This window comes from Physeter macrocephalus, chromosome 13 (genome assembly GCF_002837175.3).
Source record: "Physeter macrocephalus isolate SW-GA chromosome 13, ASM283717v5, whole genome shotgun sequence".
NCBI classification, from domain to species: domain Eukaryota; kingdom Metazoa; phylum Chordata; class Mammalia; order Artiodactyla; family Physeteridae; genus Physeter; species Physeter macrocephalus.
Window position 1 is genome coordinate 71,572,705 of NC_041226.1, and position 25,257 is coordinate 71,597,961.

At 42.1% G+C, this 25,257-nt stretch overlaps 1 long non-coding RNA gene across 1 annotated transcript in view; it reads left to right on the forward strand.

The window, feature by feature from the left end:
- The window catches only part of LOC129392667 (uncharacterized), a 65,091-nt gene that overhangs the window by 14,692 nt on the left and 25,142 nt on the right, over positions 1–25,257 (forward strand). Inside the window, exon 2 of the long non-coding RNA XR_008618955.1 lies at positions 16,527–16,620. This is a non-coding gene — a long non-coding RNA (uncharacterized lncRNA). The remainder of the gene's footprint in view (positions 1–16,526; positions 16,621–25,257) is intronic.

Consider the following 25,257-nt stretch of genomic DNA (forward strand, 5'->3'; position numbering starts at 1 on the left):
GTGATTCAGTATAATGGCTCTGCAGACTATAGAAGAGAGACCCAGAAACCACTATTCTGTTGGTGCTGTTTAAAATTTGGGCAAGTAGCCACATTTTTGAGGCAAGAAGAACAGCATTTTTCTTTTCACAATAATAAAAAAAAATTTCACATTTTGGAATAAGCAGTATTCATCTCTCAATTAGTATTAACAGCTAATCAGGGTGCAGCAGGGTAGTGGAGCTCTCATCAAACAGCAGGTGGCTGGTTTTATTTTTTCAACGCCGCTTAAAGATTATTTGAAAAATCTCCTTCAGAGACCAGTGTGTGGGGAGCCACGTAGTCCCAGTCAGAATTTAAAGTGACCCAAAATACAATATTAATGATTGATGCAGAAGCTCACAGTTTGGCGTTGGGGTTTAATTAGATAAGCATTGCAACTGTTTTCGTGTGGAGGCAACTTGACGGGATGCAAAGCTGTTACGTGACTTCCCATTTACAGGGTATCTATTGAAGAGGAAACAGAAGCAAGCTACTAGGAATTATGATGATGACTTTTTTTTTTTCAGCCCTGAAATGAGTAGAAGTCTGATTGTCGGGAGGGAGAAGCACTTTGTAATTAAAAAGGTGGGCTTGGATCTTGCATTTCGTTTATTAATGAACTCAACACTCATAAAAACCAACTAGGGCAGCCCAGCCGGGATCTGGCAGTCAAGTATGAAGAGCTTGCACGTGAGTCTCCTGTGGTCTCTACCCCTTTGCGCGTACAAAATCCTCTTGTCTCAAACCCTTCCTTCACCTTCCAAGCATCACAGTAGCGTCAGGCTATGTAATATCTTACCCATGCAGATAAACTCCTACAGTAGATGCTTTGGAATCACTCTCTCTCCCTGAAAACTTGAGGGTTTAAACCGGGGTTGATAGCTCTTCAGTTCACTGGGTCCAAGAGATTGTCCACGTTTAGTCAGAGTTTGGCATCTTCTGTGTCGAATACTGGAAAGGACTAGACGCACGGTATAGTGTCTGTCTACAGCTAAGCTTCAGCGTGTGTGCCGACCTCCAGAACGTGAGAAGGCTAAGGAGAACCATTTGTGGAAGCTCACTGTAAATTAAACGTGCGAGCTTTTAGGAATGCGTTCCACCCGAATAAGGCGCGGAGCGCTGCACGTTTAAAGTGGTATTGTTAGACTGGTCTTTAAAACATCTCTACCCAATAAAAAGGAAGCCTGTCTAGGTGTTTCGTGTTGTGAAGTAATTATAATAGCCGTCTATTTAATACACGAATACATACAATCTATTATAATACAGTCTTAGTTGCTTATTGTCAGTATCTACAGAGTATGAAGTTATATGTCAACGCTAAGTATTATTATTTTTGTTGTGTAAAGAACGTTTAACGAGCCTTCTCCTGATTGTTATAAATCAATTTGTGAGGATTTTGAATAAGCCTGACTCTTCAGTATAAGTAGGGGAGAAATGAATCTTTTTGGAGGTACATTAACTTTCTCTGGCTATTAAATTGTCATGCCTTGCCCTGAGAAGGGATTTATGCACTGCTTTATTCCTTTTTGTTAAAGAAGGGTGTGCAGCTGGGAATAAGAAAATTTGAAAGATTAAGTCCTAGTTTGGCCATGTTCTTGTTGTGTGCTCTTGGTCAGTTGGCTAAACCTTGAACCTCCTTTTTTCTCATTTGCAAGATGGGAAAAATAGGCCCTTCCCTCCTTATCTCCCAGGGCAATTCTGAGCATCTAATTAGGTGGAAAGCATCTTCAAGTTTAGACCTGAAACTAGGTGTGTCTAATATTCTGCAAATATACTCGTAATGAATTGATTGTTGTTTGATGAGGCAGTTTCCTGCAGTCCACGCCATAAAGCTGTTGAGAACAGATGAGTCTTAAATTTTCCAGCGAGCAAGCGTAATGGCTGTGTTTGGGTTTCCAAAGCTTTTCCTAATAGTAATACTCTCACCACCTGCCTTTTGGGGGGAGGTGAGGAAGAGGTATAGGATTATTCACACAGATACAGAGATGAGGAAAGAGAGATTTTGTGCATGATTGAATGAATTACAAGTCAAAGCTTGGACCTGGGCCTTCTGGTCCCAAAGTGAGTGTTATCCCCTTTATACTGGATTGTCACTGGATTGGACAGTCTGCAATTAAATGGAAATAGAATGGTTATCAAGGAAACATGTGGTTAACTTTGAAGAGTGCAGATGTCAGCAAAGCAGGTAATTCATTAGAGCAGATCAATAAGCTTAACAGCAGGATTGCCATGAGATACACTGTAGATAACTACCTTGTTTATACATGAAAGTTGGCTGTATTGTGGATTTTTAATAAGTAGAACATACCCTTTTTAGTTTCATGCAGTAATGATTGTTGATCATTTGCAAGTAATGTTACTATACTTGTTCCCTTGATAAAATAATTGATAAACATATGGCTCCTTTGTGTCTTCTCTGATTGATGCTGATGGAAAAGCTGACAACAGTAAGTAGTAGGATTATTGCAATACCCCATCAGAATCTCTGAGGATAGAGATCGATTACAGAGCTTTAAATGTCACCATACATCCCAACGGCAGTCCATAAAAATGACTGATGCTGGATTGAATTGATGAACCAAAGCATGGTGGTATGCTGAATGGAAGGTAGGCATGAGTATTTTGGACAAAGGCAATGGGTGGAATGTAGGACATGCTAATAAAAAGTTGATGCATAGGTAATGAATACAGGTCTTGAAATGTATGGACAAGCACTTAACTTCTAGAATAATGGTAATTGTGACACATGATAACAGCACTTACTTTTATTTATTGGTGCTTATTCATCTTCCAACCCAATGAATCGTTTTTCCCAGAGTTCCAGCTGGGATTCTCTTTTCTGCCTCTACATAAACTTTCCTTGGGCTCTGTTATCCGTCCAAGGTTACACTTATCATTTGGGTAGCAATGACCCAAGTCAAGCAACCTTGGTTATGCCTTCGTCACGCACACCTCTGAACACTCCTATAGCATTTTTAACTTGTCTCCATTATATCAGGCAGTTGAAATCATGCATCTGAACAGGGTGGGCTGGAGAGAATAGATAAAGTAAGAAAGGGAGAGGGGCTACATTCAAGGATTAAGGAACCCCAACATTTTAAAGGCTAAGTAAATGAGGATTTTAGAGACAGAGCAAATGAGTGGTCAGAGGAGTAGGAATGCAATCACGAGAGGGCGGTGTCACTGTGGAAATCCAGAGGAAGAAAGTGTTTCACGAAGAAGGGTGTGGTCAGTAGGGCTGAGATGTCAGGAAGGATGAAGACTGCAAAATGCCCACTGGATCAAGCAACGCGGAGGCCGCTAGTGAACTTGGCCAGAGCTGTTTCGGTGAAATGAAATGGGTGAAAATCAGATTTGAAGTGGATTGAGAAGTGAGTGGGAGTTGAGTCAAGGGAAACAAAGTACAATCATCTCACCTAGAATTATTTAAAAATCCATGACACCATTTACCACGCCTTCCCTTGGAATCACAGTTAAGACAAGCTGTGAAGGATTCCATCCAGAAAGACCTGCCATCCATCTGAAGCTAATGCTCTTTCCAGCACTCAGTGAGGCTCCTGGGAAGCAAACAATGCTGTTGCCAGCCCACCTGGTCCAGGATTTCCAGGAGCAGCTGGCTTGTTCCAGAGAAGTCCAAGTCCTTCAATCCATCAGAGACCTCAATCCGTCTGAGACTTCCAGGTCCAGTTCTTTGGAAATTTCTAGGCCGGTTATCTTCCGCATGACTCATCCACATTTTTCATCCAGGCTGAACAATGCTCCTTCAGTCAGTTCCCCACCTCTCCAAAGTCCCAGCCTCCTGTATCTTTGTGCCTCCTTCTCGCTGGACCAGACGTCATCGCTTCCCTCCTAACCTGTCCCACTGTTCTCCTCAGAACCTCTACATAATTACAAACAACTTCCCACACACCCTTAACCTAGTCACAGTTGCGGCATCCATTTCCTGGCTCTCACTGAGACCTTTCCTCTCAAGTAGACACTCTCATTTGGGTTGGGTCTTCCTGGCTCCCAAAGTCACTTGCAGATCTTTCCTCCTCCACAGTACCTCCTGGTCATTGTCAGGGAGCCCCTGGGCTCACTGTCAAGCTTTTCACCTCAGGTGTGTAGAATCCACCCTTCATCCTAGGCTGTTAACTCCTTTGCTTCCTTAACAGACCAGGAACCTGGTAGGACCTACTCTCCTAATATATCCCAAAGCTGACTACTTTCTGCCTCTACTGCTTCCACCTAGTCCAGGCTACCACTGCCTCTCACCTGAGGTGCTACAGCCTCATAAATTGGCTTCCTGTTTCTCCTCTTGCCCCTGTAGTCAGTTTCCCACTCAGTCCCCAGAGGAGTCTCCCCAGGATGTGTCCCGCCATGTCATGTTCCTCCTCAGGACCCTCTAGGGGCTTTCCTCACACTAGACTGAAGTCCAGAGCCCTCGGGTAGGCATGCACACATCTCCCTGCCTCATCGCCCGCCACGTCCCCCTTGCTGGGCCGCTGCTGTCACACTGCGATCCTCCAGCCCTGCGAAGCTCATCTCGCCTCACAGCCTCTGCCTGGACAACTCCCCGGAGGACGTCCCATGCTCGCCGCTCACTGTGCTCTGCTCCCTGCTTGAGTGTCCTCGCCCCAGAGAACCACTGAGCATTGTATAGAACAGTCCCTTCCTCTCCCTGTCCCCAACATCACTCTCGACCTGAAGCCGTGCACACTTTGCAACCCCAGTTATAATGTCCACGTGTGTAGGAAGGCATTCGCCCGTCTTGTTCACCTCTCTCTCCTTGGCACCGAGAGCTGAGTTCCGCACATCATATGTGCTAAATAAATGTGTGTTGAATGAATGAATAAACAAGCCCTTCCTCGGTCGCCTTGTCTTAAGTCCAGAAAACACGTCTCAACTCAGGTTATGGACATAAAACGCAAGTTCTTCTCCCAAAAGTGTCATCACTGAAGAGCAGATTTCCTCAGCATGACCCCCGTAACTGTGTGCTCACTCTCTGGTCTTAGAGTAGGCTTATTCCAGTCCTGTCCTTTCTCATCTTTGTCTATGGTTTAAAGGCCTCCTTCTTACCTAGTGCAGGCCAGCCTGTGACTCTAATCCCAGTGTCTTAGCCCATTCAGGCTGTCCTAACAAAGTACCATAGGTTGGGCTTATAAACAGCAGAAATTTATTTCTCACAGTCTGGAGGCTGGAAGTCTGGGACCAGGGAGTTAGCTGGCCAGGTTCTGGTGAGAACCCTCTTTCGGTTTCCAATTGCAGACATCTTGTTGTATCCTTACATGGTGGAGAGCAGAGGGGAAGCAAACTCTCTCGTGAATCTTATAAGGGCACCAATCCCCTTTATGAGGGCTCCACTCTCATGACCTCATCAAATCCTAATTTTCTCCCAAGGCCCCATCTCCTAATGCCATCACAGTGGGGGTAGGGTTTCAACATGTGTGTCTCGTGGGAGACACGAGCATTCAGTCTATAGCACCTGTGTCTTCCCTGCCCTCTGCTGGGCAGGGACAAGTGGGGCTTTGGTGTGAGGGTGAAAAGAAGACAGACCTTTCCTACTTGACTGCTGGCTCGTGTCCAGGCTGTCAGCCTCTCTGTGCTTTGTTTCTTCTCTTTGCAGGGATACCTCCCAGCAAGCCTGAAGGGGAGGTAGCTGCCCAATAACTGGAAGTTTCTCTGAACTTGAAATGTGGGGCTCTTAGTACTTTTGTAGTCAGCTTTGGACCTAAGTTGCAATTCTGAGAAAAGTAGAAAAGTCTTACTGAGCTCCGACGTCATCCTTTCAAGCTATTGGTTAGGAACTGCTCAGTCTCTGAAACCGTGTAATACATACCCTGCTCCGACCTCGGCTCTCCAGTCTTCCAGCAGTCCCATCCTCTTTGACCCCTTCAAGACTTTCAGTCTCCTTATCCTCCAGCCTCTGGAGTCTTCCCTTGGTCCCCACCCGGCCTAGACCTCATGGGTCATCACTTCAACCTCCTCAGAGGGCCCTTTCCGGACAGCCCAGCAGTATGCAGCCTCCTCCTCAGCACGGCATTTCATTCGAGCTCCTTCCACCATCAGCAGTTATGGTTTTCTTGTTTGCCTATTTGTTTCTTGTTTGTCTCCACAGCATAATACCACCAACAACGCTTGTCTGTTTGGTTTGCCACTGTGTCTCTAATGCCTAGAATAATGCTTAGCACCTATTGGTCACTCAGTAAATATCTGTTGAATGAATGAATACATTTCAACGATTCTTTTGCCAATACCCTCAACACCTTTGCTGTCTAACTTCTGCCCCATCCACCCACCAAAAGGCCAAGCTTGGTTTATCTGTCCATTTAGTTTCCCTGCTCCTGCCCCAGCCTGCTTAGTATTGTTGCAGAAAATTGTGCAATGCTTGGAGTGCAGCTACTACCCATCCTTGATCATGGTCCTAACCTGAGCTGAGGGCAACAGCCCTTTGGTGGTCCTCAGTTACTTTTCTCCCGGTTTTCACAGTATTTGCCTCAAGGCTTCCTCAGTTTCCCCATGCTCCTGCCGGCACCTGGGGAAACAAAAGATGGATGGAAATTATCTCAACGGTCCCCTCTTTCTAACTCTTGCCGTCATTCTTCCTACACCCTTCATTCATTTCAGTATGAATTGGACTTCCCTTCCCTTCTAGGTGAGCACAAGCCCTCCACTGGGCTCCCCCCGCCCCTCAGGGACATCCCTCTCTCAATTAGCCTTGCTCTTGTAGCTTCAGCATCTTCTTTCTTGTTGCTTTTGCCATCAGTATTGAAACATGATCACATCTCCAGTGTTGAAAAAAATAAACCCCCCAAACCTACCCTCTCCCTCATGTTTTTTTTTTTAGATCCTGTCTTATCTCATTCCAGTCAGTTTTCTATATATATTTCATCTAATCCTGTTCTTCCTGTTCACTCCATAACTCTACACAATCTTATTCCATTCCTACCACACCAAAAAACCCCTCTTTTCCAGATCACCATTGTGTTATGCTGATGGATAATTTAGGCTACAGTAAGTGCGGACCATTGCCCCTGACCCATTCTTTGGCAGGTGGGACAGGCAAATGGTCTCTGCCACGTATCTGCACCACTGTGTTTCTCCTAAGGACTATAAGTGGTACAAATGATGACGTAGAATTCGCACAGAAACCAGTAAAGTAACTCCTGTTATTATCTCTTGGGTGGATTTTACATCCAGCCCAGAGTCATCTGGGCTCCATGTAGGCCTCATGCAAAGTCACAAAGGTTACAGTGTCCCAAGCTGCTATTCCAGGAGTCTGGAAGTAGCTGCTGAGGCTGGTTAGAGATAAATGTTGTGAGTAGCTTGGAGACAAAAATGCTCTGCAAGCTCAACTGAATTTTTTTGGGAAGACATGATTTTCAAACATTCATTAAGTCTGCTTGGGATAGGGATAAAGGACAAGAGGTGAACATGTTGGAAAGAGGAAGGAGGGAACTAGTAGTGTTAAATCTAGAGTGAAGGAGGTATGGAGGATGGACGTGCTTTGCCGGGTTGCTGTGTAGAAAATGCCATAGCTGCCACACTGTGCCTTTGCTGGCAGGGTAATTTTGCTCATCCACCCTCCATGTTCCCCGTGTCTCACTCCATCCCTCCAGGTCCCCTTCACTCCAAAGCCGCACCACACTAACTGCTAGCTCACAGCCTCACAGCCTTTCAGTTTCCTTAGTCTGACATTTTCTTCCCCGTGAATTTCCTATTGAACTCATATACTCCTTTGAGTCTCAGATCAAATGCCACCTCTTCCCTCTCTGATACCTACAGCGGCAACCCCACTGGAATGAGCTGCTTCTTGCTTAGTCACCCCAGCATCTTACTACTTTTATTGAGAAGAAACATGGCTCAGTTAAGAGAAAAAACATGGACTATGTGGAGTCAGACAGACCTGGGCTCACGGAGAATCAGTGATTTACTCTGTGGGAACTTGGGCAAGTCACTTAATCTCGCAGGGCCTCGATTTCCCTAATTTGGGAAGGTGATAGTATCCGCATCTGAGGGCAGCGGCGGTGGGGGTGGGGGCGGGGGACTAAGCGAAGTAAGACCATTAAGCTCTCTGCGTGTGCTCCGTTCTCTGCAAGTGCATCCCCTCCCCTTGTATCCTGCTAGGCATTAGAGCTAGTTATTGCTCTCATTAGATGGAAAGGTCTGTGAGGGCAGGGATGACACCCTTATCCTCCTAGGAGGCCTCGAACGATATTTAGTAAGTGCTCAATAAACGTCTAACAGATTAAGCCCGATTTTCTTAGCATATTACCTCCCAAATTTGTTCATCTCCTGGTACTCAAAGAAAGTGATAATATTTGTATGGAACACTAGGGTCACCTGAAGGAGATCTGGGGGCATCAACCTCAGTTGGCGAAATTGAGTACATTTCCTTTATCCTATTAACTATAATAAGGAAAATTAAATGCTGAGAAATATATTAAATATTTTACTTGTATAAAACTTTAAAATGCTATAGTCTTTCAATTACTGGACTCAGTAAGTTTACAGAGGATGTTATCAAAATAGGATTCAAAAATAAGTTTGAGTGATTTTGAAAACGTTCTGTTTTACATTTTTAAAAAATCACTATAAAATGTTTACAAATGTTAACAACTGCCAGGACACTGGTGGTCTGTTTTGGGGAACACCCATTAGGAAGATCAGCTTTAGTCAATGTTTATCCAAAGTTCCAGACTCTTTTCTAAATGAGGAAACTGACTGACCACAGGTGGTGCCCTAGTGGTGGGCGGGTAGGAGCCAGCACAGCAGCGGGATTTAGGACAGCGGGGCCCGTCTGCACCCAGGCACCTGGCTGGCAACCAGCAAATAACATTGCCTACGTATCTCTTGACTTTCAGCTGAGCCCAACTGCTTTAAAAAAAAGCGACATTGATCAACCGATGTGCTTTGTTAAAATGCAGGAATGTCCTGACAAGGTCACTGCCATGTTTGGGGCATGACTCATGCTTTTAACTCTGGGTTTCTGATTCTCGGTAGCATGTGGGTTGGCTTCGATTGCATACCATCCTGGAATGACTTTGAAGGATACTGTTGATTCCAAGGGACCCACTGCCTGCCAAAACCATGCTCCAGGAAAAGAGATGGAAAGAAAGCAGAGAGGTACAACTTCAGGGATTAGAAAATTAGACAGATGTCGCCATCTGTTACCGCTCCCACCTAGCTCATGGGCGGCTGTTATCACAGGGTTATTTTTACAGGTGCACATTTGTGGTGCGTTTGCCCTCCACTTGTCTTTCTGGGTTCATGTTGAAGCACTTGAGGCAACGCAGGAGCCCTTTGGCTCTGTAGCATAGCAGGATGTCTCAGAGTCCTGTCTGGTAGGGCATCTGTCCTGGCATTCTGGTGCAGTTTCACATCCAAGGATGGGAAGAGTGTTTGGTGGCAGAGGTAGGAGAAAGGGCTCAGTGGGGACACCAGTTTGGCCGGATGAAAGATACTGAGCAGACATCTTGGGTTACCTGCAAGATAACTTCAGTTCTCCCGTGTGTGCCAAACTGAAATACTTAGGGGTCATGCTGAGCCCAATCAGAATACAATCAGAATAAAACAAACCACGTATACCTGGGAGAATAAGTATTTCCACCTTTATAATCTGACCCTGCAAGTGGTTGCACACAGCGGGCCAAGTCACCTGGGCCTCAGTGAAACTTCTGTCCAGGATGTGGCTCCATTTTGTTCTTGGAAGTTTCCATTCAGAGGGATGCTCGGGTTATAGCATCTTGAAAGTTCCAAGCTTTCTCTCTGTTTGGCACAGATTTTTATCATGTGTTTATGTTCTTCTGATATTAAATGCAGTATAATTATTAAACATCTACCACCGTGCTGGGGACTCAGGACTGGATAAAATGGCCCAGAGGGGGGAAACAGACATCTAAGTCCACAGTTCACGCAGTGTGACGTGTGCTGTAATGAAGGAGTAGAGTGTACCATGGAGAGAGAGAAGAGGGGTTCTAAAATCAGCCTGAGCTGCCAGAAGAGCCTCAGCTCAGCGATAATGTCTGTGCCTGGATTCCTGCCCCCAGGAATAAGTAAATACTATTGGATGAAGGACATGCAGAGAAGAGAATGGGATCTGAGAATATGGAGCAGCCCACGCGAAGACCCTGAGGTGTGAAACAGCCTGGCCTGTTTTAGGGACAAGGAACAGCAGGTAGTTTGATAAGGTGGAGGACGAGTTGTTTAGAAGGGACAATGGTAGGTGAGCCAGGGGATGCCAGTAAGTAAGTACTAGACCACAAAGGGTCTCATATGACAAGTCAAGGACTTTCTTATGAAAGCAACGGGGAGCTGGTAAAATAGTGTGAGTAGGTGATAGCATGGTCTTATGTGAATTTGAGAGCAGTCAGCTTGGTGGATAAACTGAGGTGCATAAAATTTGAGGCAAGATGGCCAAGAGATAATAAGGGTCTGAATTATAGAAGTGGTAGCAGGATGTCAAGGGGAAGAGGATTTTCAGAAATATTTAGAGAAGACAGTATAGGTAGGACTTAGTGTCTGTATAGATGTTGAGTTCGGGGACAAGGAGAGGTTAAGGATGACTCCCAAGTGTCTATGTAGGGAAACTGGTGGGCAGTGGTGTTATTAAGGGAGATATGAATTAAGCAGAAGAAGGAGGTATGGAAGGGAGGGACAATAATTTCATTGTTGGAATGGTCCAGTGAGTATTCCTCAAATTCTGCTTTCTGCCTGATCATGCTCATCTCAAAAAAGAGCCCACCGTCTATAGAGTGAGCCTGGCATTTTGTATCTTTGAGACCTGCCCTGCTCTTCTGTTCTCTCTCCCCCAACTCCTCTGCATGAACCCTCTAGTCTTCCTGTGACCCTCTCCATTCCTCTCGTCTATGAGTCCTTTCCTTTGAAGCTCACCATCCTTATATGACTCGCCTTGATAATCCACCGAATGGTGATGTCCCCTGAGCAGCACTGTGTGACATCACATGTCATCCTGTGTGTCTGTGTTCTACCGTCTCTGATGGAGGTGAGGGCATCTGACATGATGGGGGTGGTCACGTGTAGCGGAGGGACATGAACGTGGTTGGCTGAAGGAAAATGGTCCACATCCAGTCCATAGGCCCTGCAGGCTGCTGAATCTCTGTTTGTAACATGAGATCAAACTAGCGATGTGGGCTGGCTTTTGGGGTGGAGACACTCATTCTTCACATTGATCCTGTTGTTCTGGCCACAGCACCCCCAGTGCTCTGGATCTTAGCTTTTGCGAGGAATCCCTGTGGGTTTGGGATATGGCTTGTGTCTGCAAAGGGGGAACCAGCAGATGTCCTTCCTCCCTGGGTCAGCTGGCTCTCCCAGTCTCACCTGATGACACACCTCTACACTGTGTTCTTCCTCTCCTTCCCCACTTTCTGATGTACTGTGGTTGCACAATCTGGGGGGCACAGCTCTGACTCTGGAGGTCTAAGACCCCTTGGTCACCGAGTCCTCCTTTCAGAAGGGGGCAGTGCAGCACCTTGGCTGGGGTGCTACTCTGGATGCTACCAGGGTTCTCCCATCCTCCATCCCCTGGGATTTTCAGGCACTTGACCTTCTTGATATCAATATATGAGGCTCTGCAGATTTAATAAAGGACTATATCAGGTTGCATTTGCTTTTAAGGACAGGGACCCGACCATACCCTTTAGTACCTAGCATTTGACATATAATAAATGCTCAATAAATTTAAAGGCATGTGACTTGGTACATTTCCTGAAACGATCATTAGCAATAATATTTTATGTATATATAAATAATACAATCCTAGTTTCATGATACTGTTATTTTTTTTTAGTACCTATTATGTGTCAGGCATTATTACAGGCACCCTACATACTTTATTTCTAATCCTCTCAACACTTTCATTAAGTGTGTTCATCTTGTTTTAGACACATATTTATTGAGGCATCATGAGGCTACCTGTCTAAGGCACAAAAAAGTGTCCCAAACTGGGGTTTAAAAGTAGGTTTACTTTCAGCCACGTTCATGCTCTTTCATGACCTCATTCTTTTTTTAAAAATTTTTTATTTTATATTGGAGGACAGTTGATTAACAATGTTGTGTTACTTTCAGGTGTATATGTATAACTAAATCATGACCTCATTCTTCCCAGCAAATGTCTTTGACAATAAAGTCTATATGTAAATCAGCACCATCACATTGTCCTTGGGTCCGTTTGGCTCTGTCCTGTGTTTCCCACCATATGCACCCACCAGCTGTGTGTGCTGCATACATGCGCACACATGTATGCGTGCACACACTCACCCCTTCCTCTGCCTCTGACTCACTCGTACCCTACACTCCACTGGGAATGGGACCCTTCCTGTTCCATAAAATGTTCAGTGCTTTCTTTCTTCTGTGTTTTTTTGTGTGCACGCTATTCTCTCTCATTAGAGTGTTAGGAGGAAATGCTCATCAAGGTATGAGATGTTAATAAATTACCTTTTTTTAGTGTTCAATCGTTCAGTGATTTTTGAAGAAAGAATGCTAGCTCTCTAAAAGTACAGATCACTTGGCTGTGCAATTTCTTTCCCGGACATGTTAGTCTTTATATTTCTCCTTCATTTTTTATTTCTCTTTTGAGTCTCCCTTTCTTCAATGTTTCCCTTTTGCATCTGTTGGGACTTGAATATTGGCGTTTCCTTGGAGAGTTCTTACTGTAAAATACTGAGCCATTTTATTGTAGGGCGGCATAAATACTGTGACTTATTGTGGTAAGATCAATTTAATGGCTAGAAAATGCTTATGTTCCAAGACCAATAATTACAACACATTCCTCACCGGCTTCCCTGTTTCTAGCCTTGCCCCCCAGCAGTCAGTCCTTCATGCATTCCCTGGTGGTCCAGTGGTCAGCACTCCACGCTTTCACTGCCAAGGAACTGGGTTCAATCCCTGGTTGGGGAACTAAGATCCCACAAGCCACACGGCGTGGCCACAAACAAATAAATAAAAATACTCTGTACATGTTATTTATTTTTTATTTTTAATTGTGGTAAAATACACATAAAAATTAATATCTTAACCATTTTTAAGTGTACAGTTCATTAATGTTAAGTAGATTCACACTGTTGGGCAGTGGATCTCCAGAACTCTTTTCATCTTGCAAAACTGAGACTCCATATGCATTAAACAATAACCCTCCATTCTCCCACCCCACCAGCAGCCCCTGGCAACCACCATTGTACTTCCTGTCTCTGTGAATTGACTAGTCTAGGTGCCTCATGTAAGTGGAATCCTACAGTATTTGTGTCTTTTTGTGGCTGACTTTTCACTTAGCACAATGTCCTCAAGGTTCATCCAGGTTGTAGGATGTGTCAGTTTTTCCTTCCTTTTCAAGGCTGAATAATATTCCATTTTATGGATATACCACATTTGTTTATCCAGTCATCTGCTGATGGACATTTGGTTTGCTTCTACCTTTTGGGTATTGTGACTAGTGCTGCTATGAACACGGGTACCCAAATATGTCTTTGAGACCCTGCTTTCAATTATTTTGGGTATATACCCATCTGTACATCTTTAAACTCAAACAGTAGTTTTCAATATTTGTTTAAAGAGGAAAAAAACAAAAGCAACTATGTAGTGCTTTCAACTGATTCATAGTAAGAAATGTGCTGATATTAAGATAGGTTGTATCTGCTCCAGCATCCAATGGTAATAAATGGATATTTCACATTGAACTGTGGGTGGCATTTATTTGTTGAATGGTTCAAACCCCATAAGCACTGGGAGAGATGCTAATCTGAGAAATTATGGAGTGTAGTTAGCCAAGTAAATAACCTAAAGTAACTATACTTTAGATTTTACGTGTTTTAGCTCTTAGTCTTCATTTTTATGGCACCTATCGTAGTTTTGTGATGTCAAAATAATATGTTCGTGGTAGAAGACATGGGAAGCACAGAAATGTGTATGTGTAGGCAGTTTGCTAGGTGAAAAGTACACCCTGCCCTTCTTACTAAGAGGGATCCCCCAGCGATTCTGAATGCATCTCCCACACTGCTCATGTGCTGTTCCAGGCTGGAGTACATGAGGCTATAATGATTACTTTAGTCTTCCTGGCTTGGGATCTCTGCTAAATGTGACGCCTTTCCTCTCAGTTCACACCTGGTCCTACCTTTGACTCTTAGTCCTCTTAGGACCAAAGAGACGGGAAAAGAGGACCCCAAGGAAAGGAGCATCAAGAGCAAAGATTGTCCTCTAAAACACACAGCAGAGATGGCTGAAGCCCCCTTTGCCTCTTCCAGACTGGAGGCTGATTTAGGATATGCTCCAGAGGCAGGCGCCTTTCCATGCAGAGACCAGGGTTTGAACATCTTGTCTGGTCACAGTTAAGCTGCAGCACTAGCACCATAGCTCTTTGTCCTTGACCTTGACCCTACTGCGTGACGCCTCTCCCATGTGTGCCTGCACGTGGCCCTGAGCTCTCATCTGCTCTCAGCTTGTGCCACTGCAAGTCCGCCTGTCCCACATGATTTGTCCTACCTTCACCAGTGAGGTTTGCCTTATGTAGCTCAGATTTTAAAAAATGAAAGCACTTCATTGTCAGCAAGTATGTTGCAGTTTTGCACTTCAGTTTTCTTTCTTCAATTCCCCAAATACGGACGCTAACATAAGCCTAGTTCTTGAGATGATTTTGTTATGCAAGAGAAGACTAGTGCAAAACAAAACATTTGAAGAAAAGTCATTCAATTACTCACCCTACCCTCTGACTTGTTATTTTTTATATCTTCATCTGGCTCTGATGGCAAACTCAATTGAAAGGGAGCTGATCTATCCACTTTTACTTCTAACAGCACCATGGAATTTCTCACATTAAAGCCAATCTGAAAACTCAATCAATACTTGTTTAAAGAACAAATTAGAGGCACCATTCTTATTTGAAAGTTCAGGTCCCCATGGGATCAAATAGAAAAGCCAAGCTTCCCTCATTTTTGACCCACCTCCTTTCTCTGTCTCCAGGGTTTTTATTCTTGTTGCCATCTTAACTTCCACTTAATCCCCAACCTCCATATGCCATCCATTCTTTTGGACATTTTTTTTTGGAATTCAGGATTTGGAATTGGCCCTCATCCTTACTGCTATTCACAGCAGGTGGAAGAAAATGAAAGTAATAAATGGATTCAAATTCCTTACAAGTCAGCAGTTTACAGAACAGACCCCTTGTTTCTCCTTAATATGGGGGCAAGATGTATACTGATAGAAAACTGTTGAAGGATTATTTAACAGGTTATTGATGTCTTCCGCTCCCCAAATTATCAAGGTACATTTTCACTACTATATCTTATTTTCTAACAGAGTTTCTTTTGGTGGGTTTTAACCCACAAGGCCACAGCTTTTGATATAAACTCATTAAAATGAATGAGGAGACCACAGGAAAGGGTCCCAATGTGGCTGATGTCATATAGTGGACAGAAGAGAAGGGACCTATGTTTATCTTTTCAAGTCTTTAAGTTTTTGAATCAATAAGACCCTGCATGGCGCCTTTGCAGAAATGACCTGTGGGTTTTTGGAGTTTTTTTGGTTGTCTATACCACCATGGTGTGTACGTTACTGAATACCTTCCACATCACATTGAAGCCTCCTTAATACGTCATTTGTAATAGAGTGAAATTAGAACTAAACCAGGGTGTGTGTGTGTGTACACAAGTAAAATCTAGTTCAATTCTCACAACTACCTAGAAAGTATCTATTGTTATCCTCTTTTTACAGATGTAAAAACTGGAGGCCAAAGACATGACATAATTTGGTATCTCACTAAAGTAGTGACAAAGCTGAGATTTGCACTACTCTTCACTTGCAAAGCCAATGTTCTTTCCATCTATATCATGCTGTTCCTTTGGTTGTAAAAAACAATGATTACCAGTCAATCACTTACCCCATCATTTTCTCTCAAATAATGTCTAGCTTATAATCGTCGTCCAACAGTTGTTCATTCCATTCCTTCTTGTTCCTCCCTCTCCTTTCTGGCCAATTTTCTTTGCTGAAAGCATTCACAGACTATCAAAATTCCCCAAACAGTTCAAACCAGTTCTGTGTATGAGCAAAATATAGAATCTGTCATATTGTTGGCCACTCTGAAATTATGTTTTTATACACTGTGCTTTTCAAATTGGGGCCAATCAACTTGTCATTCACTGAAATGTTATCAGCACAGATTATGCTGACACATGGGGATGCATATGTTACTTTTATAGGAAAAGTTTTAAAACATGATCATTCCACTGGCATCAATTCGTTGTTAACCAAAGACAAGGTTATTTAGATGCATTGAGCGTGGCTTTTTTGGATCTCTCAGCTACTTGTGATTTTCCCCAGGCTGGAGCCTATTTCCTGAACCCAGGGTTGCTGAAAGTTTTGCTTTACTTTGTGTATGAATGCAGAATAGTTTGAGGATGCTTTTTGTGTACAGATAGAGCTTTTACCCATAGTGTATTTTTTTTGATGTGGACCATTTTTAAAGTCTTTATTGAACTTGTTACAATATTGCTTCTGTTTTATGTTTTGGTTTTTTAGCCCCAAGGCATGTGGGATCCTAGCTCCTCGACCAGGGATCGAAAACCCACACCCTCTGCATTAGAAGGCGAAGTCTTAACCGCTAGACCGCGAGGTAAGTCCCTGTATTTTTCTACTAGAATGTAAACTTTATGAAAGCAGACATCATTATCTTTCAAAAAACTGATATATACTTAGAACAATGCTTGGAAATAGCAGGTATTCATTGCATATTAGTTTAATGAGTGAATAAGCTGAGAAGTCCTAGTTCTAGACTCGGATCTGAAGTTATGGGACTTTGGACAGGACACTTCAATCTCCTGAAGTCTGTTTTTTTCACATATGGAGAGACTAGGGTCTGTAACTCCTACTTCATGACTTCGGGGTGACTCTCAGATTTTCATGAAAACATTCCAAAAAATAGACCTCACTATGCAAATGTCATGTGGTTAAGGGGCAGCTGCTGCAGATGTGTGGAAGCCCAGTGGCCTCATGCCTATCTCTGGAGCTGCCTGGCTGTCAGCCCTCACACTTAGTATTGTTCCTCTGAAAAATTATTGTTGCAATAATCAAATTCTTGTCAAATTCTAGCTTAGGGCTAATGTGTAGCTGCAGTCTGACTGAGCCAAGAAAAATCTGGACCATGGAAGAACTAGGCAGCAGTAATGTTTACATACTCTTGGTGAAAAGCCATTGCTATGGAAACTTCCCACTTTGCTTAACATGTGTAGCATTCTGAGAGTGACTGGCCAGAATGATATAGCTAGATCCTTGGAATATTGAAAATCACACATCAAATTATTAATGTCTTTGTGCCTCAGCCTCGTTTTAATGATGTGACTGTGCTCTGAAATTGAAAAATATATTGTTACCTGGGGTAACAAAATTTTTAAAATAAGTTCTTTATTAAAGCACTTGCATCAAAATCCCTTGTCATGGCCTCAGACTGATGCTTTGTAATTAGAGCAGATTCACTGGTAGATAGAATTTTAAGAATTTTATTTTAAAGGATTTTTCTTCATTTTTAACATTTCCTACCTTTACACATTGTGTGACATGCCTTCATTTGTCCTTTAAGAAATTAAGATTTCTAAGCAGCTTAAAACTAAAATTTTAAATGTTTACTTGCAAAAGTAGTAGACATTCAGCCATAAATATAAGGCTTTTTCTAGAGAGGATAGAAATAATTTTTAATCATTCACTTATTCATTCAACAACTGTCTATGTTCTAAACCCTGTGTTAAGGGATGAAGAAACAGTAGCCTGAAAATCCCTCTAGCTCCTATCCTTATTCATGGAGTGTACAGTCTAGTGGGAGACAGAGAAGTCAAGTAAATAATTAAACACAATTTAGTCATAAGTCTGCTAAATGTTACCAAGAAAAAGCAAGAGACTGGACAGCAGAAGACCTAAGCTGGTGAAGGGAGAGGTAGCAGAACCCTCCCACAGTAGGTGTTCTTTCACCTGAGACCTGAAGGAGTCAGCCAGGTAAGGACACGGCGGGGGCTTGCGGGAGGAATGCACATTCAGGCACATGGGACAGTGTGTGTGAAGATCCTGGGGTGAACAGGAATGAAAAGAAGACCAACACACCCAGAACCTCACAACAGGAAGGAAAAGGGCAACAGTCCTCAGGGGGCCAGACCGCGCAGAGCCTTATAAGCCGTGGGAAGAATTGTGGATGATTTCAGTGATAGGAGGAATCTATTGAAAGGAGTCAAGCAGGAGAGTGATGTCATTGGATTTTACTCATTTTAAAAGATCATTGTGGGGACCTTCCTGGTGGCCCAGTGGTTAAGAATCTGCCTGCCAACGCAGGGGACACGGGTTTGATCCCTGGTCCGGGAAGATCCCACACGCCGCGGAGCAACTAAGCCCATGGACCACAACTACTGAGCCTGCGCTCTAGAGCCTGCGAGCCACAACTACTGAGCCTGCGTACCACAACTATTGAAGCCCGCACGCCTAGAGCCCATGCTCCACAACAAGAGAAGCCACCACAATGAGAAGCCTGCACACCACAACGAAGAGTAGCCCCTGCTCGCCGCAACCAGAGAAAGCCCACGCGCAGCAACGAAGACCCAATGCAGCAATAAATAAATTTATTTTAAAAAAAGATCATTTGGGTATATGTCAATACTCTGTAATGGCCTATGTGGGAAAAGAATCAAAAAAAGAATGGATATATGTATATGTATAACAGATTCACTTTGCTGTGTGACGGAAACTAACACAACATTGTAAATCAACTATACTCCAATAAAAATTTAAAAAAAAAAAAACGATCATTCTGGGTGGTGAGTGGAGACGGAGCTGGAGGTGGAGTGGGCATGGGTGGCAGCACTTAGCATGCTCCTGCACTAGTCCAGACATGTTTTTGGTGGCAGCGGTGGTGGTGGTGATGGTTGTTGGCAGTGAAGATGGCAAAAAGAAAATCCACTGGACACACTTTGGAAGTAGAACTGACACTTGTCTGCAGGTGGATGAGATGTGTGGTTTATGCTTTCTCAAGAGGGTGTTGAGATATTTCTGGAGCAGGTTCATAGACACTAGAAGAGGACACCTGACAGAACGTTAGTAATGGATCCAGACTCAGACCAAGGATGACGGATTCAGCCCCCGGAGATGGGTGGTGACAGAGACCTCAGAGAGCTGATTCCATCAACTCCTCGATGTTCCGTTCACAGCGTGGTATTTATGTAGCCCTGCTTCCAACTTCCAACCTCGGATTTTATGTCTGTGCTGGTTTCTGGGACATGCTTCTTCTGCTATGCGTGTCAATAAGGGCTCATTCTCCTCTGTTCCCTAAGACCAGATCCCTAGATCTGTTAAGGTTGTCTATTTCTTCTTGAGCCAGTTTTGGTAATTTGTATGTTTCTAGGAATTTTATATAGATTATCTTAATTTGTTGGCATATAATTGTTCATAGTATTCTCCTAAAATCCTTTAAATTTCTGTAAGGATTCTGTAATAATGTTTCCACTTTCATTAATGATTTTAGTTATTTTCATCTTCTCTCTTTTTTTCGTAGACTAGCTAAAGGTTTGTCAATTTTGTTGATCTTTTCAAAAAACCAACTTTTTATTTCCTTGATTCTCCCTGTTGTTTCTCTATGTTCTATTTTGTTTATGCCTAATCTTTATTATTTCCTTCTTTCTTATGGCTTTAGGTTTATTTTGTTTTTCTTTTCCTGAGTTACTTAAGATGTAAAGTTAGATTGTTGATTTGAGATCTTTCTTCTTGTTTAATGTAGGCATTTACAGCTATAACTTTTCTCTGAGCACTGCTTTCACTGCATCCCATAAGTTTTAGAATGTTGTGTTTTTATTTTCATTTGTCTCAAGGTATTTTCTATTTTTCCTAGTGATTTCTTTTTTAACCTATTGGTCGTTTAAGAGTGTGGTTTAATTCCCGTACATTTGTGCTTTTCCAGTTTTCCTCCTGTTATTTATTTCTAGCTTCATTCCATGTGGTTAGCGAGGGTACTTTGATGATTTCAGTCTTTTTAATTCATTGTTTTAAGATGTAACATGTGGTATATCTTGGGGAATGTTCCATGTGCACTTGAGAAGATTGTGTGTTCTGCTGCTGTTGATTGGAATGTTCTATATATGTCTGCTGAGTCTAGTTGGTTTATAGTGTTGTTCAAGTCCTCTGATTCCTTATTGATCTTCTGTCTGTATGTTCTATCCATTATTGAAAGTGGAAAATATTGAAGTCTCCATGTATTATTTAGAACTATTTCTTCCTTCAGTTCAGTCAATGTTTACTTCATATATTTTGGGGCTCTTTTGTTTGGTGCATAGATGTGTATAATTGTTACATATTTTTGTTTAATTGACACTTTTATCAATATATAGTATCCTTTGTCTTTAACTTAAAATCTATTTTATCTGATATTCATATAGCCACCCAGCTCTCTTTTGGTTACTATTTGCATGAAATATCTTTTCTATTCTTTCATTTTTTTTTTCACTTTTTTTTTAAAAATCTTTGGGTCTGAAGTCTCTTGTAAGCAGCATATAGTTGGATTGATTTTTAAAAATCTATCTTGCCATCTCTGATTTTTAATTGGTGAGTTTAATTTATTTATATTTAAAGTGACTACTGATGATGCAGGACTTATATCTGCATTTTGCTGTACATTTTAAAAAATAGATCTCGTATCTATTTTGCTCATTTCCTCCAATACTGCCTTTTTAAAAAATTTTTTGCTTATGAACAATTTTGATTCTTTTTTCATTTTTTCTGTATTTTTAAAAATCTGTTTTCTTAGTGATTATTGTGGGAATTACAGCTAATATCATAAGTTAATACCAATCTAGTTTGAATTGATACCAGCTTAACTTCATACTTAACTCCTATCCAGCTCTGTACCTCCCTTTATGTTGTCACAAATTCATTGTATATTGTGGGTCCCTCAGCATCCATTTATAAATATGGTTTTGTGCATTTGTGTTTTAAATCATAATGGAAACAAAAGGGGAATTGCAAACTAGAAATATAATAGTACTAGCTTTTATATTTACCAATGTCATTTTTCTTTCGGTTAATTTTTTTTTTTTTTTTTGATCTGCCATGTTCATGTTTGCCTTAAAATGTTGGCTGCATTTGGGTCATGTCAGCTGTCAGGTTTCAGTTCATGTTGAGCAGACATGGAGTCAGCCAGTAGGTTGGGGCAACACTCATACATTAATACAGGATGTGGAGGGGTTTGATTTCAGTATCCTACTCCCAAAATTTGCCCCAGCTTTACCCAGATTCAATTTTTTAAAAGGAGAAATCTGTGTTTTTCTCTTTTCTTTCTTTCCATATCCTTTCCTTTTTCTTTCTTTCCCCCCTCCTTTCTTTCTCCATGGAAAGCAGACACCTAGTTCTGCGCTTGTGAGTGAAGGAGTTACCTATGTCTTTCAATTGATTCTCCTGTTTTGAGTTCCGTGTCTCCTCCCCCTATTTTGCTGTCTTTAGCATCTATGAGTGTGGGGAATCTCTAGAGACTTACTGGTTAGTTTGCCAGTCCTCCACTTGTATTCTGAGCCATGGCTTCCTTCACCTTGGTTCATCAGTTACTGAGCCTACCTCTGCTTCCACAGGCCAGGAGTTATTGAACTGTCTTGTCCCATAATCATTTTGTGCTGTGAGTTCTGTTAATCAGTTCTTGCTCTGATAATGCTGCATAACAAACAACCATAGTATTTCTCAGTGACTTAAAGCAACAAACTTTTTTCCCTTCATTCATGGATCTACTGATCAGTAGTGGAAGTTCCTGAAGCTATGTTACAATTATTTTATTCTTTTAATATATTCTAATGTTACATTAATGTTTAATGTTTTCTTTCAAATGTTTTTTTCCCTTTTTTCCTGCAATCATATTTTTCAGGAAACCCATTTAAAACTTATTTTAAACATTTTACTCAAGTCTATTCATGTTGCCATTTAGTGATCTTGTTTTTGAGCCAGGTGTAGCAGAGTAGTTGGATGCAATAACTTCTGTGGCCACCATTGCAGAATTGCCCTTTCTAGTCAATCTTCAAAACTTCTAACAAAATATCATGAAAGAAAAAAGGAAAATCAACTCTTTCCATCCTCCCTGCATCTAAGGTTATTGGCAGCATTTTTCTGTGTAAATAAGAACACTTAACCCTCTGTCAGCTTATTTTCGTGGAAAACTTGAAGGCTGAAGAATGTCAGCTCAATCTTATGCCTACTCTAGGCAAAATTGAGAAGTAGTTCTTCCCTATCTGTAGTTTTGTGCATTACACAGAGTTTTGTGCTGCTTTTCTCCCTCTGTTCTGAGGGAGGGAATTTTTTCACCACAGCATTCTCAGTGATGGATGGAACTTTGTTAGCCCTCCCAGGACTATTTGCATTTTGACAGGAATCAAGGTCTTGAGCTGAAGAAATGAGGTAGTATCGTTTTTGGTATCAGCCAGGGTAGGAGGACAGATAAAGCGTATGGCCTTTCCAAATACTATCATATTCAGCGCACAGACTCAGATACATTGTTAGTCTTTCTAGACTTTGTGTATTGATTTCACTTCTCAAGTTTTACCTTTTCTATCGTCTTATTCCTAGATGTCTGATAGGAGCCTTACATGCTACTTGGGCTAGAAACATAGGTTCTGTATTGTTTTCCATAAATAACACAGCTTGTGGTGGTGAACATTAAGTTGAGAATAATATCTATGGGTTTTATTTTCAAACTGGTAGTTTTATTGTCCAGGTCTAGTTCATTGGTTGTCTAGTTCATTGGTTGCCTAGTTTGCTTCTTTTTTTCTAGCTTTGATTTCTGGGCTTCTGACGATTTGTCTGTTTGGGGAATATTTATTTATAATTGACACCACTCCCACTTCTCAAAAGAATTTGAGCAGCACACAGTAAAAGATGCAATGATAATAACACTTTAAAAATAGTAGTCGAAGCTGTATAGTAGAGGCACGATTTTAGTAGGAAAAAAGGAAAGCAGATTGCTGCTCATTTATCCTTGTATTCTCACTCTTTGTGTGTGTGTGTGTGTGTGTGTGTGTGTGTGTGTGTGTGTGTGTGTGTGTGACTGGTGGCTTGATTCCCTCCTGCAATTGTGGCTTTTTTGGTGCTGGTTATTTTTATTTCCTTTCTTTCTGGGAAGACATGAATTTCTAGTTTATTTCCCTTTTGACACTCTCTCCCTCATAAATCTATCAACATTACAAACGGGTGTCTTTGAAATAAGACACCCCTAGGAAAATTAATCCCCTCAGACCCAGTCCCTTATATATAAACTGGAAATAACAGTCGTACCTACACCTTGGGGTTATTATGACAAAGTATTTAGCTTGATGCTATCACATTAGCACAACTTAGGAAAAAAATAGAATTCCCAAATAGCATTCTTGTTAAGGGCAAGTAGAAGCTGGGTAGGGGTATGACTAAAATTTAATGAGGGTCTACTTTGTACTGAGATCTGTTGTAGCAAATGAGCATATTTGATTTCATTTAATACTCTCAATGATTCTATCAAATAGATATTATTTATCTCCTGTTTATGGATGAATAAATTAAGTTTAAGGAAATTTAACTAAATTTACAGAGTCATTTAAACATTTAGGTCTAGAATTTGAATCCAGGTCTGTTTGATGCTAAAGCTCGTGGTCTTTCTATGCCAATATCCACACACCTTGCCTAAGCCCAGGCATTAAGCGAACACGGATCGGAGAGTCTACAAAATGTCTAGTTATGCCTAAATCATTATTTTTAAAAATGTTTTGTCTTTGCTGACACTGGCTGCAGACGCGGGGAGATTTCCTGGCTTGGTTTCTCACTGACCACTGGTTTTGTGTCAGTCATCTTCCCTGAAGTCTTCTTCTTGCACATTTTCTCTGACTTCTTCAGGATTCAGAGGAAGAATGATAGTCAGCTGTGCATTCTGTTATCTAGAATATACCGAAATCCACCAGTAGGACATGCATGATTTTAGTGGGAAATAAAGAAAGCAGATTGCTGCTCATTTATCCTTGTATTCTCACTTTTGTGTGTGTGTGTGTGTGTGTGTGTGTGTGTGTGACTGGTGGCTTGATTCCCTCCCACAACTGTGGCTTTTTTGGTGCTGGTTATTTTTATTTCCTTTCTTTCTGGGAAGAGATGAATTTCTAGTTTATTTCCCTTTTGACACTCTCTCCCTCATAAATCTATCAACATATCTTCACCTTCCACCCATCACTGTTACCTCTTCACAGTGTTCCCCCACGGTGACAACAGCTGAGTCAAAACCATCTGCTAGAGCTTTCATGTCTACCCACACATTCAACAGCATAATATTATGTCCATTATTTGATAAAAGGAGATATTATGAATGGAAAATGTTCTTTCCAATAGCACTTCTGCTGAAGCTTCAGAAAATAGTCTCCATAATGTTCATCCATAAAAACATGAAAGATGCTATTTAAACTTGGAGCCACCTGGAGCTCCTTCCAAGTTTGGTAACACTTCCCAGGCTTACTTTGCATTCTTCCAGTGATTACTGTGAGTGTCCACCTAGTTGAATGACTTAAGAAAAAAAAGGGAAAAGATTTATTGAGCCCACTGGTGATGGTCAAGTTACAGTCTGGGAGAAAATATTTGCAACACATATATCAAAAGGCTTTTAACTAGAATATATAAAAACAAAGAAACAAAACCCTGTATAACTGTAAAATATAACAGCCCAAAAACAAATTCAATAGGTGAGAGATTTGAACAGATACTTTACAAAAGAAGATGTAGGAATGACCAAGAAGCACATAAAAAGATATTCAACATTGTTTAACCATCAGTGAAATCCATATTAAAACCACACGGGAGGGCTTCCCTGGTGGCGCAGTGGTTGAGAGTCCGCCTGCCGATGCAAGGGACACGGGTTCGTGCCCCGGTCCGGGAAGATCCCACATGCCGTGGAGCGGCTGGGCCCGTGAGCCATGGCCGCTGAGCCTGTGCATCCGGAGCCTGTGCTCTGCAACGGGAGAGGCCACAACAGTGAGAGGCCTGCATACCACAAAAACAAAAACAAAAACAAAAACAAAAACAAAACACCACACAGCATACCCCTGTATACCCAAGAAAAGGGCTATAATTAAAAAGACTGTTGGGCTTCCCTGGTGGCGCAGTGGTTGAGAATCTGCCTGCCGATGCAGGGGACACGGGTTTGTGCCCCGGTCCGGGAAGATCCCACATGCCGCGGAGCGGCTGGGCCCGTGAGCCATGGCCGCTGAGCCTGCGCGTCCGGAGCCTGTGCTCC